This window comes from Oncorhynchus mykiss, chromosome 18, assembly GCF_013265735.2.
Source record: "Oncorhynchus mykiss isolate Arlee chromosome 18, USDA_OmykA_1.1, whole genome shotgun sequence".
Classification (NCBI taxonomy): Eukaryota; Metazoa; Chordata; class Actinopteri; order Salmoniformes; family Salmonidae; genus Oncorhynchus; species Oncorhynchus mykiss.
In genome coordinates, this window is record NC_048582.1 from 54,196,902 (window position 1) to 54,215,824 (window position 18,923).

An 18,923-nucleotide genomic window follows, 5' to 3' on the forward strand; every position below is an offset into this window, starting at 1 on the left:
GCGGACAGCCCAGTACATCACTGGGGCCGAGCTCCCTGCCATACAGGACCTCTGTATCAGACGGTATCAGAGGACGGTTGCAGACAGATTCTACCCACACACATGACTGCTAAATAGCCATAAGACTATCCACACTGACCCTATCTTGCACTGACTCTGTGCACACTCACAAGACTATACAGTATATACACACTATATACACACACTCACACACACTACATTGACACTCTCACAGAAAACCCACACACATTCACTACATACGCGCACACACTAGTGATGGAGGAAAACATCCATATTTGGATATCAGTTTTTATAATATATTGTATCGTTTTGACAAAATATACATATAATATGATGCACCAAAACTTCAGTATTGTCCTCCATCTTCTTTTTAAATAGGGAGCCAATTTGTTTCAGCACTTTGACTGATGCAAACTCATTTTCTCATCATCTCTCTCTTGTCCCTCTGCAGCAAACATATGGTAAGAAATATGTAGGGAACATGGAATCACAATAAAATCACAGTATCGAATCGCAATACATACACACTGAGTGTACAAAACATTAAGAACACCGCCTCTTTCCATGACATAGACTGACCAGGTGAATCCAGGTGAAAGATATGATCCCTTATTGATGTCACTTGTTAAATCCACTTCAATCAGTGTAGATGAAGGAGAGGAAACATGTTAAAGAAGAATTTGCAAGCCTTGAGACAATTGAGACATGGATTGTGTGTGTGTACCATTCAGAGGGTGAATGGGCAAGACAAAATATATAAGTAAGTGTATGTGGCATGGTAGTAGGTGCCAGAAGCACCGGTTTGTGTCAAAAACTGCAACGCTGCTGGGTTTTCCACACTCAACAGTTTCCCATGTGTATCAAGAATTGATCACCACCCAAAGGACTTGACACAACTGTTGGAAGCATTGGAGTCATCATCCCTGTGGAACGCTTTCATTCCCCGACGAATTGAGTCTGTTCTGAAGGTTCTGGGAGGGTGCGCAACTCAATATTAGGAAGGTGTTCCCAGCCCTATCACACACACATAACACTCACCTGCATAATGACACACACACACACATTCTGGTACTCCCTGTATATAGCTCCACATTGATCTGGTACTGGTACTCCCTGTACATAGATCCACAGTGATCTGGTACTGGTACTGCCCTGTATATAGCTCCACATTGATCTGGTACTGGTACTCCCTGTACATAGATCCACAGTGATCTGGTACTAGTTCTCCCTGTATATAGCTCCACATTGGTCTGGTACTGGTACTTCCTGTATATAGCTCCACATTGATCTGGTACTGGTGCTCCCTGTATATAGCTCCACATTGATCTGGTACTGGTACTCCCTGTACATAGATCCACAGTGATCTGGTACTAGTTCTCCCTGTATATAGCTCCACATTGATCTGGTACTGGTACTCCCTGTATATAGCTCCACAGTGATCTGGTACTGGTACTCCCTGTATATAGCTCCACATTGGTCTGGTACTGGTACTTCCTGTATATAGCTCCACATTGATCTGGTACTGGTACTCCCTGTATATAGCTCCACATTGATCTGGTACTGGTACTCCCTGAATATAGCTCCACATTGGTCTGGTACTGGTACTTCCTGTATATAGCTCCACATTGGTCTGGTACTGGTACTTCCTGTATATAGCTCCACATTGGTCTGGTACTGGTACTTCCTGTATATAGCTCCACATTGGTCTGGTACTGTTACTTCCTGTATATAGCTCCACATTGGTCTGGTACTGGTACTTCCTGTATATAGCTCCACATTGGTCTGGTACTGGTACTTCCTGTATATAGCTCCACATTGGTCTGGTACTGGTACGTCCTGTATATAGCTCCACATTGGTCTGGTACTGGTACTTCCTGTATATAGCTCCACATTGGTCTGGTACTGGTACTTCCTGTATATAGCTCCACATTGGTCTGGTACTGGTACTTCCTGTATATAGCTCCACATTGATCTGGTATTGGTACTCCCTGTATATAGCTCCACATTGGTCTGGTACTGGTACTTCCTGTATATAGCTCCACATTGGTCTGGTACTGGTACTTCCTGTATATAGCTTCACATTGATCTGGTACTGGTACTCCCTGTATATAGCTCCACATTGATCTGGTACTGGTACTCCCTGTATATAGCTCCACATTGGTCTGGTACTGGTACTTCCTGTATATAGCTCCACATTGGTCTGGTACTGGTACTTCCTGTATATAGCTCCACATTGGTCTGGTACTGGTACTTCCTGTATATAGCTCCACATTGGTCTGGTACTGGTACTTCCTGTATATAGCTCCACATTGGTCTGGTACTGGTACTTCCTGTATATAGCTCCACATTGGTCTGGTACTGGTACTTCCTGTATATAGCTCCACATTGATCTGACACTGGTACTCCCTGTATATGGCTCCATTCTTGTGTATTTTATTTGTGTATTTTATTTGACTATTTTTAACTCTGCATCATTGGGAACGGCTCATATACAAGCACTTCACAGCAAAGTCTACATGTTGTATTCGGCACATATTTAAAATACAATTTGATTTGATTTGTGTGTGTGTGTGTGTGTGTTTGTGTGTGTTCTTCCTTTCTTATCTCTTTTCTTCCATGGCTAAGATAACTCATGGCTCAGATGGCTCATGACTCAGATGGTTCAAAGCTCAGTATGAATCATGGCTCAGATGGCTCATGGCTCAGATGGTTCAAAGCTCAGTATGACTCATGGCTCAGGTGGTTCAAGGCTCAGATGACTCATGGCTGAGATGGTTCAAGGCTCAGATGTCTCATGGCTCAGATGGTTCAAGGCTAAAATGGTTCAAGGCGAAGATGACTCATGGCTCAGATTACACATGACTCAGATGACTCAAGGCTCAGATGATTCAAGGCTCAGATGGTTCAAGGCGAAGATGGTTCAAAGCTCAGTATGAATCATGGCTCAGATGGCTCATGGCTCAGATGGTTCAAGGCTCAGATGGTTCAAGGCTCAGATGGTTCAAGGCTCAGATGACTCATGGCTCAGATGGTTCAAGGCTCAGATGGTTCAAGGCTCAGATGGCTCAAGGCTCAGATGGATCAAAGCTCAGATGGCTCATGGCTCAGATGGTTCAAGGCTCAGATGGTTCAAGGCTCAGATGGCTCATGGCTCAGATGGTTCAAGGCTCAGATGACTCATGGCTCAGATGGTTCAAGGCTAAAATGGTTCAAGGTTAAGATGACTCATGGCTCAGATTACACAAGACTCAGATGACTCAAGGCTCAGATGATTCAAGGCTCAGATGGTTCATGGCTCAGATTACACATGACTCAGATGACTCAAGGCTCAGATGATTCAAGGCTCAGATGGTTCAAGGCTCAGATGGTTCAAGGCTCAGATGGTTCAAGGCTCAGATGGCTCATGGCTCAGATGGTTCAAGGTGAAGATGACTCATGGCTCAGATGGTTCAAGGTGAAGATGGCTCATGGCTCAGATGGTTCAATGAGAAGAATAAGATGAGACGTTTGTTCATTATGTCAAAAGCAGTGCATTATATGTAATAGGGTGTGATGATCTGACTGTGATGCCCATGGATGGGATAATCAGTCACTGTCCCCCATTTATATTTCTCTTTCTCTCTCTCTCTCTCTCTCTCTCTCTCTCTCTCTCTCTCTCTCTCTCTCTCTCTCTCTCTCTCTCTCTCTCTCTCTCTCTCTCTCTCTCTCTCTCTCTCTCTCTCTCTCTCTCTCTCTCTCTCTCTCTCTCTCTCTCTCTCTCTCTCTCTCTCTCTCTCTCTCTCTCTCTCTCTCTCTCTCTCTCTCTCTCTCTCTCTCTCTCTCTCTCGCTCTCTCAATTCAATTCAATTCAATTGACTTTATTGACATGGCAAGTTCATTATTACTTACATTGTCAAAGTATACATATCGAAAAATACAAATAAAATGAAAATATATATTTATATATAAAATATATTTATATATAAATAAATGGTGGGACCAACAGCAATTAATAATAGTAGTAGTGGACATGGGATTACCATTAATAACAACTACAACAACAATATTAATGAGAACAACAATACATTAAAGCAATGGTAGTGGACCAGTGTCAACATGACTGAAAAGAGTCTCTCTCTCATGACTGAGAAGACACATGACATGGTATGAAAGATAAAACAAAACAAGATGGGAAATATTATCGACATTACTTTGCACTTTTCACTAGCTGTCCCTCAGGTTGTGGCAGGAGGACACATATTTGGCTGCCAAATATCTCTCTCTCTCTTTCTCTCTCTCTCTCTCTCTCTCTCTCTCTCTCTCTCTCGCTCTATCTCTCTACCCCTCTCTTTCCCTCACTCTCTTTCTAGCTCTCTATTTCTCCACTCCTATCTTTCTCACCCTCTTTCTCTCTTTATACCCTTCCTCTCTCTCTCTCTCTCTCTCTCTCTCACTCTCTCTCTCTACCCCTCTCTTTCCCTTACTCTCTTTCTACCTCTCTATTTCTCCCCTTCTATCTTTCTCTCTCTCGTTCTCTCTTTCTACCCCTCCTCTCTCCCTCTCTCTCTCTCTGTCTCTCTCTCTTTCTACCCCTCCTCTTTTTCTCTCTCTCTCTCTCTCTCTGTGTGAATTTAAGCTTCCCTCACAGAAGGCAAAGTCTTCTCCCTCTTTGAGTTCTGTCTCCCACATGCTGGGTATCAGTAGCTATCAGTTACATAACTCCCAACCAAGCCATATCTCTGTGTGTGAATGTGTGTGTGTATGTGTATGTGTATGTGTATGTGGGTGTGTGTGTGTGTGTGTGTGTGTGTGTGTGTGTGTGTGTGAGTGTGTGTGTGTGTGTGTCTGTGTGTGTGTGTGTGTGTGTGTGTGTGTGTGTGTGTGTGTGTGTGTGTGTGTGTGTGTGTGTGTGTGTGTGTGTGTGTGTGCACGCGTGTGTCCTATCAGCAACCAGAGTGTCAAAGATCAACTCAGCACCTGGACACAGCCAGGTGACCTGACCTGTTTCCCAGTAGTCACCTGACTATCAGGCTGCACTCACATGCTGACACTTTAACACACATCGACAGAACGCCAAACAGGGCCTGGCCATAAACTACGGTGTAATGTAGTAATAGCACAATAATAGCATACGTGTGTGTGTGGACAGTACACAGCAGGACAGTACACACACGCAGGACAGTACACATCAGGACAGAACACAGCAGGACAGAACACAGCAGGACAGAACACATCAGGACAGAACACAGCAGGACAGAACAGAGCAGGACAGTACACAGGACAGTACACAGCAGGACAGAACACAGCAGGACAGAACACAGCAGGACAGAACACAGCAGGACAGAACACAGCAGGACAGAACACATCAGGACAGTACACAGCAGGACAGTACACACACACAGGACAGTACACATCAGGACAGAACACAGCAGGACAGAACACAGCAGGACAGTACACAGCAGGACAGAACACATCAGGACAGAACACAGCAGGACAGAGCACAGCAGGACAGAACACATCAGGACAGTACACATCAGGACAGAACACAGCAGGACAGAACACAGCAGGACAGAACACAGCAGGACAGAACCCATCAGGACAGTACACATCAGGACAGTACACATCAGGACATAACACAGCAGGACAGAGCACAGCAGGACAGTACACATCAGGACAGTACACATCAGGACAGAACACAGCAGGACAGAACACAGCAGGACAGAACACAGCAGGACAGAACCCATCAGGACAGTACACATCAGGACAGTACACAGCAGGACAGAACACACCAAGACAGAACACATCAGGACAGTACACAGCAGGACAGTACACATCAGGACAGAACACATCAGGACAGAACACAGCAGGACAGAACACATCAGGACAGTACACAGGACAGAACACAGCAGGACAGTACACATCAGGACAGTACACATCAGGACAGTACACAGCAGGACAGAACCCATCAGGACAGTACACATCAGGACAGTACACAGCAGGACAGAACACACCAAGACAGAACACATCAGGACAGTACACAGCAGGACAGTACACATCAGGACAGAACACATCAGGACAGAACACAGCAGGACAGAACACATCAGGACAGTACACAGGACAGAACACAGCAGGACAGTACACATCAGGACAGTACACATCAGGACAGTACACAGCAGGACAGTACACATCAGGACAGAACACATCAGGACAGTACACATCAGGACAGAACACAGGACAGAACACAGCAGGACAGAACACATCAGGACAGAACACAGCAGGACAGTACACATCAGGACAGTACACATCAGGACAGTACACATCAGGACAGTACACATCAGGACAGAACACATCAGGACAGTACACATCAGGACAGAACACAGCAGGACAGAACACAGCAGGACAGTACACAGCAGGACAGTACACATCAGGACAGAACACAGCAGGACAGTACACATCAGGACAGTACACATCAGGACAGTACACAGCAGGACAGTACACATCAGGACAGAACACATCAGGACAGTACACATCAGGACAGAAAACAGCAGGACAGAACACAGCAGGAGAGTACACAGCAGGACAGAACACAGCAGGACAGTACACATCAGGACAGTACACATCAGGACAGAACACATCAGGACAGAACACAATAGGACAGAACACAGCAGGACAGAACACATCAGGACAGAACACATCAGGACAGAACACATCAGGACAGAACACACACGCAGGACAGTACACATCAGGACAGAACACAGCAGGACAGAACACAGCAGGACAGAACACATCAGGACAGAACACAGCAGGACAGAACAGAGCAGGACAGTACACAGGACAGTACACAGCAGGACAGAACACAGCAGGACAGAACACAGCAGGACAGAACACAGCAGGACAGAACACAGCAGGACAGAACACATCAGGACAGTACACAGCAGGACAGTACACACACACAGGACAGTACACAGCAGGACAGAACACAGCAGGACAGAACACAGCAGGACAGTACACATCAGGACAGAACACAGCAGGACAGAACACAGCAGGACAGAACACATCAGGACAGAACACAGCAGGACAGAGCACAGCAGGACAGAACACATCAGGACAGTACACATCAGGACAGAACACAGCAGGACAGAACACAGCAGGACAGAACACAGCAGGACAGAACCCATCAGGACAGTACACATCAGGACAGTACACATCAGGACATAACACAGCAGGACAGAGCACAGCAGGACAGTACACATCAGGACAGTACACATCAGGACAGAACACAGCAGGACAGAACACAGCAGGACAGAACACAGCAGGACAGAACCCATCAGGACAGTACACATCAGGACAGTACACAGCAGGACAGAACACACCAGGACAGAACACATCAGGACAGTACCCATCAGGACAGTACACATCAGGACAGTACACAGCAGGACAGAACACAGCAGGACAGTACACATCAGGACAGTACACATCAGGACAGTACACATCAGGACAGTACACAGCAGGACAGTACACATCAGGACAGAACACATCAGGACAGTACACATCAGGACAGAACACAGCAGGACAGAACACAGCAGGACAGTACACAGCAGGACAGTACACATCAGGACAGAACACAGCAGGACAGTACACATCAGGACAGTACACATCAGGACAGTACACAGCAGGACAGTACACATCAGGACAGAACACATCAGGACAGTACACATCAGGACAGAACACAGCAGGACAGAACACATCAGGACAGAACACATCAGGACAGAACAAATCAGGACAGTACACATCAGGACAGTACACATCAGGACAGTACACAGCAGGACAGTACACATCAGGACAGAACACATCAGGACAGTACACATCAGGACAGAACACAGCAGGACAGAACATAGCAGGACAGAACACATCAGGACAGAACACATCAGGACAGTACACATCAGGACAGTACACATCAGGACAGTACACATCAGGACAGAACACATCAGGACAGTACACATCAGGACAGAACACATCAGGACAGAACACATCAGGACAGTACACATCAGGACAGTCCACAGCAGGACAGAACACATCAGGACAGTACACATCAGGACAGTACACAGGACAGAACACATCAGGACAGTACACATCAGGACAGTACACATCAGGACAGAACACATCAGGACAGAACACATCAGGACAGTACACATCAGGACAGTACACATCAGGACAGTACACAGCAGGACAGTACACATCAGGACAGTACACATCAGGACAGTACACATCAGGACAGTACACAGGACAGAACACATCAGGACAGTACACAGCAGGACAGAACACATCAGGACAGAACACAGCAGGACAGAACACATCAGGACAGTACACATCAGGACAGTACACATCAGGACAGAACACATCAGGACAGTACACATCAGGACAGTACCCATCAGGACAGTACACATCAGGACAGAACACATCAGGACAGTACACATCAGGACAGAACACATCAGGACAGTACACATCAGGACAGTACACAGCAGCACAGAACACAGCAGGACAGAACACATCAGGACAGTACACATCAGGACAGAACACATCAGGACAGTACACATCAGGACAGTACACAGGACAGAACACATCAGGACAGTACACATCAGGACAGTACACATCAGGACAGAACACATCAGGACAGAACACATCAGGACAGTACACATCAGGACAGTACACATCAGGACAGTACACAGCAGGACAGTACACATCAGGACAGTACACATCAGGACAGTACACATCAGGACAGTACACAGGACAGAACACATCAGGACAGTACACAGCAGGACAGAACACATCAGGACAGAACACAGCAGGACAGAACACATCAGGACAGTACACATCAGGACAGTACACATCAGGACAGAACACATCAGGACAGTACACATCAGGACAGTACCCATCAGGACAGTACACATCAGGACAGAACACATCAGGACAGTACACATCAGGACAGAACACATCAGGACAGTACACATCAGGACAGTACACAGCAGCACAGAACACAGCAGGACAGAACACATCAGGACAGTACACATCAGGACAGAACACATCAGGACAGTACACATCAGGACAGTACACAGGACAGAACACATCAGGACAGTACACATCAGGACAGTACACATCAGGACAGAACACATCAGGACAGAACACATCAGGACAGTACACATCAGGACAGTACACATCAGGACAGTACACAGCAGGACAGTACACATCAGGACAGTACACATCAGGACAGTACACATCAGGACAGTACACAGGACAGAACACATCAGGACAGTACACAGCAGGACAGAACACATCAGGACAGAACACAGCAGGACAGAACACATCAGGACAGTACACATCAGGACAGTACACATCAGGACAGAACACATCAGGACAGAACACATCAGGACAGAACACATCAGGACAGTACACATCAGGACAGAACACATCAGGACAGTACACATCAGGACAGAACACATCAGGACAGTACACATCAGGACAGTACACAGCAGCACAGAACACAACAGGAGAGAACACATCAGGACAGAACACAGCAGGACAGAACACCTCAGGACACTACACAGCAGGACAGAACACAGCAAGACAGAACACATCAGGACAGAACACATCAGGACACTACACAGCAGGACAGAACACAGCAGGACAGAACACATCAGGACAGAACACATCAGGACAGAACACATCAGGGCAGTACACAGCAGGACAGCATACAAGAGAGACATCAGGGACTGTAACATACCCTGTTTCACGGAATCATGGATCTCTCCAGGATATACTGTCCCTGTCCATACAGCCAGCTGGGTTCTCAGTACATTACGCAAACAGGAATAAAGAACTCTCTGTGAATAAGAAAGGTAGAGGAGTATGTTTCATGATTAACTACTCATGGTGTGATTGTGAAAACGTGCTTTTGTGTCCTTTTGTTAACCCGACCTAGAATAACTCACAAATGCCGACCGCATTACCCCCCAAGAGAATTCTCTTCAGGTTATAGTCACAGCCATGTACAGTTGAAGTCAGAAGTTTACATACAACTTAGCCAAATACATTTAAACTCAGTTATTCACAGTTCCTGACCTTTATTCTAGTAAAAATTCCCTGTCTTAGGTCAGTTAGGATCACCACTTTATTTTTAAAATGTGAAATGTCAGAATAATAGTAAAGAGAATTGTTTATTTCAGCTTTTATTTCTCTCATCACATTCCCAGTGGCTCAGAAGTTTACATACACTCAATTAGTATTTGGTAGCATTGCCTTTAAATTGTTTAACTTGGGTCAAACGTTTCAGGCAGCCTTCCACAAGCTTCCCACAATAAATTGGGTAAATTGGGTGAATTTTGGCCCATTCCTCCTGACAGAGGGTAACTGGGGTAACTGAGTTAGCTTTGTAGGCCTCCTTGCTCGCACAAGCTTTTTCAGTTCTGCCCACAAATTTTCTATAGGATTAAAGTCAGGGCTTTGTGATGGCCACTCCAATACCTTGACTTTGTCCTTAAGCCATTTTGCCACAACTTTGGAAGTATCCTTGGGGTAATTGTCCATTTGGAAGACCCATTTGCAACCAAGCTTTAACTGATGTCTTAAGATATTGCTTCAATATATCCACATACTATGCCTACCTCATGATGCCATCTATTTTGTGAAGTGCACCAGTCCCTCCTGCAGCAAAACACCCCCACAACATGATGCTGCCACCCCCGTGCTTCAGAGTTTGGATGGTGTTCTCCCCCTTTTTCCTCCAAACATAACAATTGGTCATTATGGCCAAACAGTTCAATTTTTGTCTGGCTTTTTTTATGACGGTTTTGGAGCAGTGGCTTCTTCCTTGCTGAGCGGCCTTTCAAGGTTATGTCGATATAGGACTCGTTTTACTGTGGATATAGATGATTTTGTACCTGTTTCCTCCAGCATCTTCACACGGTCCTATGCTGTTGTTCTGAGATTGATTTGCACTTTTCACACCAAAGTACATTCATCTCTAGGAGAAATGTGTGTGTTTTTGCCAATTTTAACTGCACACTTGTTGTTTGTGTACATGGATTTTATAATGTCATATGTTTTTCCCCCAACACTACATTCCATCAGTTTGTAAAGCAGACCCTCATGCCAAATCGAGTCGAAAGGTTTTTTTTAAATCAACAAAGCATCAGAAGACCTTGCCTTTGTTTTGGTCCTCTCTCTTTCTCCCCCTCCTCTCTCCACCCCTCTCTCTCTCTCTCTCTCTCTCTGTCTGTCTGTCGGATGCATGGGCCTAGGCTACAGCCTAAACCTATTCATTCAACCTATAGAAAACTCTAATAAGTTTAATCAAATTTAAGCTTACTAAGAAAGAAATTATCCATGCAGGCCTGAAAATCCCTCGGCATAGGCTATTCTCAATCACAGCTTTATGAGAGATAAAATAGAATATTAGGCTATTCTCAATCACAGCTTTATGAGAGATAAAATATAATATTATTATCCAGTTCTTAAGACAGTCTGATTCCATCCAGCCCATGATGTATAACCAACCTGGTGCACTAGGCCTATACAGGGAGTGATGCCATTTCTCATCTGACTGTTACTGCTCCATGTGTGCACAACGCAGATGCAGACACACCCTCCCACACACTCACACACACACACACACACACACACACACACACACACACACACACACACACACACACACACACACACACACAAACCTGTTCCATGCTGATGCTCCTCCACCACAAAGGAATATTAGAAAACATTTCCCTGCACTTAGCCTCTGTCCAGGGTTTCAAAAACATTATATTTCGTCATGATTCGTCCAGTTTTAGCATTCCATTTTGCGCTATATTCCAACTGTCATTTTATTTACCATTTTTGAAAGAATAATATTTAGGTTAGGGGGCCAATAGGGTGCGATACCATCGTATATCATATGGTTTTATGATACATAATCATGACTTTGCCCTACCCTACCTGTTACATTATTTATCATTATGAAGCTTACCAGTAGTTTTTTAAAACAGCTGAGCCAGTCACATGTTGTTTGTTTACAAGCGCACAATGACCAGAAACTAGTGAGTCACTTTCACTGTGTAGCACGCACCAGGTGATCCAGTAAAACTTGTATGGAATTCGCAAACTAAAGATTTGTCAGCTAAATATCTTAGAACTATTCAATTAACTGTGTAAAATGTGGTAAATACTCTGCAGTTGTGCATTTGGTTGGCTAACTTAGGAGCTAGTTAGCTAAGTGTTTAGCTTCTTGCAAAATCAAGCTTCTCTCGGTAACAGCAGAGAATTCCTGTCCTTGATCAAGGTCCTTGCCGTCTGTTTTGTGCGTGCAGAAAACTGTGAGTAGCATTTTTGAGTTACTTGCATATTTTTATGAGCTGGGATGTTTGTCCTGCAAATACTTTATGTCAGAGACCGTATAAACTGTTTGCATGCAGTCGTTAGCATTTAGCTAGCATCCGCTACGGGATTTTACATGTACTTGTTAGCATTGCTAACCTTCGGGTTACAGAGGCTCAGTGGGGTCTTTTGAGCTTGAAAATAGAAGCCCCTTGTGTTCAATGCAGGTAATACCATATATCCCGGGATGGTACAAGGACGGTATGAAGGTATGAAAATCTGGATCCCTCCCAAGCTCAGTGTGCGTGAAACATGTGACCTACTAACATGTGAGGGAGAGAGAAAGAGAGAAAGAGAGAGAGAGATAGAGAGATAGGAGTATAGTACAGTACAGCAAAGTAAAGTGTGTTTTTTCAAGGAAAGGATTCACAAAAAGGCGCTCTTAAGAGGTGTGTGTGTGTGTGTGTGTATGTGTGTGTGTGTGTGTGTGTGTGTGTGTGTGTGTGTGTGTGTGTGTGTGTGTGTGTGTGTGCGCATTAGAGTGACGTGTGATCTGGAGGAGCACACACGGGTGTCTTAACACGGGGAGACGGAGTGCACTAACTCCGCACATCAGCATGCCAAGCATCCCCTAAGGGAATTACCCAGCATTCCTGAGTCAGGCCTGGTTAGAGGAGTGGAGAAGGAGGCCAAGAAGAGAGGGAGAGGAAGAAGAAGAAAAAGAGGAGATGAGGAGAGCTCAGCTTTGATCTCCTTTGAGAGGAGCAGAAACACTAGGGTTAGGGAAGGGGCGAAAGCGGCTGTGTTTGTGTGTGAGTTTGTGCGAGTGCACATTTGTGTGTTTGTGTGTGTGTGTGTGTGTGTGTGTGTGTGTGTGTGTGTGTGTGTGTGTGTGTGTGTGTGTGTATTTGTGCATGTGCACACATTCATTTGTGTGTGTGTGTGTGCGTGTGTGTATGTCAGCTTTATCTGCACTACAGTCCTGGCGTCTCACAGACGGCTGCAGAGGATTGAGCTACTCCGGTAAAACTGCAAATCTGTTCCTGTTCTATTAATCTAACAGTGTAACTGACTGACATCAAGTATAATGCCTGGATTAAGGCTCTTCTGCAAGGTATTAAGGACAAAAATGTGCTTGTCTAAGAAACGTTCAGGGCATCGTCTACCCTCACCACTTCTCCTTCCTCTGTCCATGTCTTTCTATCCCTCTTTCTTTGTCTGTCTCTCTCTTTCCCTCCTCTCCTCTCCTCTGTCTCAGACTCTCTCTCTGTCTTTCTCGCTCTCTCTTTCTCTCTCTCTTCTTCCGACTCTCTCTTCTCCCCATCTCTCTCTATTACGAGTTATAAAAGCAAGGTATCACAAAAAAGTGTCTCTAAAATGTGTCTGATTTAATTCAACCTCCACCCGCCCCTCTAACCTCCATCCGTCCCTCCTTTCCCTATCCACCCCTTGGGAACCTCCAGCAAGGTCTGAAGCCCCAGACTGAGGACAGACAGATAGGGACTGGAAGGAATAAGAACAAGACCTAACAGATGGCAACGCTGTCAGAGAGGCAACTGGCACTGTGTGTGACGGGGTGTGGGGGGAGTGTGTGTGTGGGTGTGCGTGTGCGATTGCAAGCTTTGTATCTCATCTTTTTCGGCTCCCTGACAATAAATGCTGTCTAAATACAACTGAAGCCCCACCATCTTTCTGTGACATTCTTTTGTTTCTAGGTGAAACCAAATGACTCATTCATTTTCACAACCATCATATGACACACACCTTGTGGTTTCTGTGCTCATCATCAGTGGTGGAAAATGTCCCCAACTGTCATACTTGAGTAAAAGTAAAGATACCTTCATAGAAAATGACTCAAGTAAAATTAAAATACTACTTGAGTAAAAATCTAAAAGTATTTGGTTTTAAATATACTTAAGTATCAAAAGTAAATGTAATTTCTAAAATAGACTTACGTGTCAAAAGTAAAAGTATAAATCATTTCAGATTCCTTATATTAAGCAAAGCAGATTTTCTTGCTTTTTTTTTTTACAGATAGTCAGGGGCACATTCCAACACTCAGACATCACGTACAAACTAAGCATATGTGTTTAGCAAGTCTGCCAGATAAGAGGCAGTAGGGATGACCAGGGATGTTCTCCTCATACCGGAAGTGTGTGAATTGGAACATTTTCCTGTCTCCCAAAACCGACTGAAGTAGTACTGTAAAGTATTTCTACTTAAGTACTTTACACCACTGCTCAACCCCCTTGTGATCAACGTTCTATGAACCAAAGCATGAACACAGATTCACTCTTTGCTGGTCAGTTTGTGCATTCGTTTAGAAAATTATTCCATGCACTCTAATGAGTGACAAACACACCTCTTCTTTCCTAAGAAAAAACAGTGGGAGACCAAGGTTTGCTCTTTGTATGGAACCATTCACTAGTTGTGCCCACGTTTTTTCCCTGTGAATCCTAGAGGGCCTTGGCAGACTTGTGACCATAGTTATGTAATGGAGGTCGAACACGCCACACACACATGGTATGTACACACCCACACACACCATACACACCGTACACACCCACACCGTACAAACACCGTACACACCCACACATGGTATGTACACACCCACACACACCATACACACCCACACCGTACAAACACCGTACACACCCACACATGGTATGCACAGACCGTACTATGTTGTTTGGATTCCAGGCTGCTTCTACACTGTCAGTACTTACAGTACCAGTCAAAAGTTTGGACACACCTACTCAGTCAAGGTTTTTCTTTATTTTTACTATTTTCTGCATTGTCGAATAATAGTGAAGACATCAAAACTATGAAATAACACATATGGAATCATGTAGTAACCAAAAAAGTTTTTAACATATTTAAATATATTTTATATTTGAGATTCTTCAAAGTAGCCACCATTTGCCTTGATGACAGCATTGCACACTCTTGGCATTGTCTCAACCAGCTTCACCTGGGATGCTTTTCCAACAGTCTTTAAGGAGTTCCCACATATGCTGAGCACCTGCTGGCTGCAGGTATCGCTGCAGAATGCTGTGGTAGCCATGCTGGGTTTGTGTGCCTTGAATTCTAAATAAATCACCAACAGTGTCACCAGCAAAGCACCTCCACACCATCAAACCTCCTACTCAATGCTTCACTGTGGGAACCATGCATGCGGAGATCATCCGTTCACCTCCTCTGCGTCTCACAAAGACACAGAGGTTGGAACCAAAAAATCTCAAATTTGGACTCATCAGACCAAAGGACAGATTTCCACCAATCTAATGTCCATTGCTCGTGTTTCTTGGCCCAAGCAAGTCTAATCTTCTTATTGGCGTCCTTTAGTTTAGGTTTCTTTGCAGCAATTCGTCCATGAAGACCAAGGTCTTAGGTAGGTGTGTCCAAACTTTTGACTGGTACTATATGTCTGACAGGTCTAATGATATCTGCTGAAACATGAGGTTACCGTGGGACTCTGTCCAAACTAATGCCTGTCTGAGTGTCTGTTACACCCCCACCATGTCACCCGGGGGAGAGGATAGTTCTCTGGAAAGTCTTTGTAGAGTCGCTGGCTTTACCTCGGGAGTGTGTGTGTGTGTGTGTGTGTGTGTGTGTGTGTGTGTGTGTGTGTGTGTGTGTGTGTGTGTGTGTGTGTGTGTGTGTGTGTGTGTGTTGACGTGCTGATGAGGACAAATGTGGACCCTCTACTGTTGACTCTCCCTCTAACATCTCTCCAAAGACGCAGCCTTTAGATAAGCCTGTGTCACAGGTGTCACACACACATGTCGACATAGGATCAGGGCTGTTAGCCCCACACGAGAGGCCCCACTAGCCCGGTCAGTCTCGACATGACCCTTGCCTTTTCCACATACATACATGTAACACACACATCATCGCCGATCACTCGAGTATGAGTATGAGTATGTTGGAGAGTTCTACACGCAAACTTGCTCTCTCACCATGGTCATACACACAAACAAAAGTCCAGGACACCCTCCAATGAAAACATACTTCCAGGCACAAATACATACTCATGCACGCATAAACACACAGCTACAGTACCAGTCAAAAGTTTGGACACACCTACTCATTCAAGGGTTTTTCTTTATTTTTTACTATTCTCTACATTGTAGAATAATAGTGAAGACATCAAAACTATGAAATAACACATATGGAATCATGTAGTAACCATAAAAGGTTTAACCTCTTAGAGCTCTAGGGGCGCTATTTCATTTTTGGATAAAAAACGTTCCCGTTTTAAGCGCGATATTTTGTCACGAAAAGATGCTCGACTATGCATATTCTTGACAGTTTTGGAAAGAAAACACTCTGAAGTTTCAGAATCTGCAAAGATTTTGTCTGTAAGTGCCCCAGAACTCATTCTACAGGCGAAACCAAGATGATGCATCACCCAGGAATTAGCAGAATTTCTGAAGCTCTGTTTTCCATTCTCTCCTTATATGGCTGTGATTGCGCAACGAATGAGCCTACACTTTCTGTCGTTCGCCCAAGGTCTTAGCAGCATTGTGACGTATTTGTAGGCATATCATTGGAAGATTGGCCATAAGAGACTACATTTTCCAGAGGTCCGCCCGGTGTCCTTTGTCTAAATTTGTGCGTAATCTTCAGGTGCAGGCATTTTCTCCTGGGATTCAGGAGAGAAACCATGTTTCCAAGAACGATGTATCAATGAAGAGATATGTGAAAAACACCTTGAGGATTGATTCTAAACAACGTCTGCCATGTTTTCAGTCGATATTATGGAGTTAATTTGGAAAAAAGTTTGCGTTTTGAGGACTGAATTTATGGATTTTTTTTGGTAGCCAAATGTGATGTATAAAACGGAGCTATTTCTAATACACAAGGAATCTTTTTGGAAAAACTGAGCATCTGCTATCTAACTGAGAGTATCCTCATTGAAAACATCAGAAGTTCTTCAAAGGTAAATGATTTTATTTGAAGGCTTTTATGTTTTTGTTAATGTTGCGTGCTGGATGCTAACGCTAATGCTAACGCTAAATGCTAACGCGAAATGCTAACTCTAGCTAGCTACTTTTACACAAATGATTGTTTTCCTATGGTTGAGAAGCATATTTTGAAAATCTGAGATGACAGTGTTGTTTACAAAAGGCTAAGCTTGAGAGATGGCATATTTATTTCATTTCATTTGCGATTTTCATAAATAGTTAACGTTGTGTTATGCTAATGAGCTTGCTGATAGATTTACACAATCCTGGATACAGGGGTTTTTTCATAGCTAAACGTGACGCAGAAAACGGAGCGATTTGTCCTAAACAAATAATCTTTCAGGAAAAACTGAACATTTGCTATCTGAGAGTCTCCTCAATGAAAACATCTGAAGTTCTTCAAAGGTAAATGATTTTTTTGAATGCTTTTCTGTTTTTTTGTGTAAATGTTGCCAGCTGAATGCTAATGCTAAATGCTACGTTAGCCATCAATACTGTTACACAAATGATTGTTTTGCAATGGTTGAGAAGCATATTTTGAAAATCTGAGATGACAGTGTTGTTAACAAAAGGCTAAGCTTGAGAGCTAGCATATTTATTTCATTTGATTTGCGATTTTCATGAATAGTTAACGTTGCGTTATGGTAATGAGCTTGAGTCTGTATTCACGAACCCGGATCCGGGATGGGGAGATCAGAAAGGTTAAACAAATCAAAATATTTTGAGATTTGAGATTCTTCAAAGTAGCCACCCTTTGCCTTGATGACAGCTTTGCACACTCTTTGCATTCTCTCAACCAGGTTCATGAGGTAGTCACCTGGAATGCATTTCAATTAACAGGTGTAAATCGTTAAAAGTTAATTTGTGGAATTTCTTTACTTCTTAATGTGTTTGAGCCGATCAGGTAGGGGTGGTATACAGAAGATAGCCCTATTTGGTTAAAGACCAAGTCCATATTATAGCAAGAACAACTCAAATAAGCAAAGAGAAACGACAGACCATCATTACTTTAAGACAGGGCTGCCCAACCCTCTTCCCGGAGAGCTACAGTCCTGTGGGTTTTCAGTCCAACCCTCATTTAACACACCTGATTCTGCTAATTAGCTGCTCAACAAGACCTTAACTAGCTGAATCAGATACGCTAAATTAGAGTTGGACTGGTAACTTACAGAACAGTAGATATACAGGAAGAGGGTTGCTTTAAGACATGAAGGCCAGCCCTGCTTTAAGACATGAAGGTCAGCCAAGAACTTTGAAAGTATCTTCAAGTGCAGTCACAAAAACCATCAAGCGCTATGATGAAACTGGCTCTCATGATGTTCGTCACAGGAATGGAAGACCCAGAGTTACCTCTGCTGCAGAGGATAAGCTCATTAGAGTTACCAGCCTCAGAAATTGCAGCCCAAAAAAATGCTTCACTGAGTTCAGGTAACAGACACATCTCAATATCAACTGTTCAGAGGAGACTGTGTGAAACAGACACGTCTCAAGATCAACTTTTCCGAGGAGACTGCGTAAATCAGGTCTTCACGGTCAAATTGATGCAAAGAAACCACTACTAAAGGACCCCAATAATAAGAAGAGACT

General features: G+C 44.1%; 1 protein-coding gene across 5 annotated transcripts in view; it reads right to left on the minus strand.

Moving 5' to 3' along the window:
* atxn1a (ataxin 1a) overlaps nt 1–18,923 on the minus strand; it is a 195,292-nt gene that overhangs the window by 148,038 nt on the left and 28,331 nt on the right. The window contains exon 1 of one of the 5 annotated variants that reach the window (XM_036953268.1): nt 9,782–9,818. The exons of the other annotated variants lie outside the window; for them this stretch is intronic. The gene's annotated coding sequence lies outside the window, so the exon portion shown is untranslated. Of the gene's footprint in view, nt 1–9,781; nt 9,819–18,923 lie in introns of those variants that run through there. 5 annotated transcript variants of the gene reach the window in all.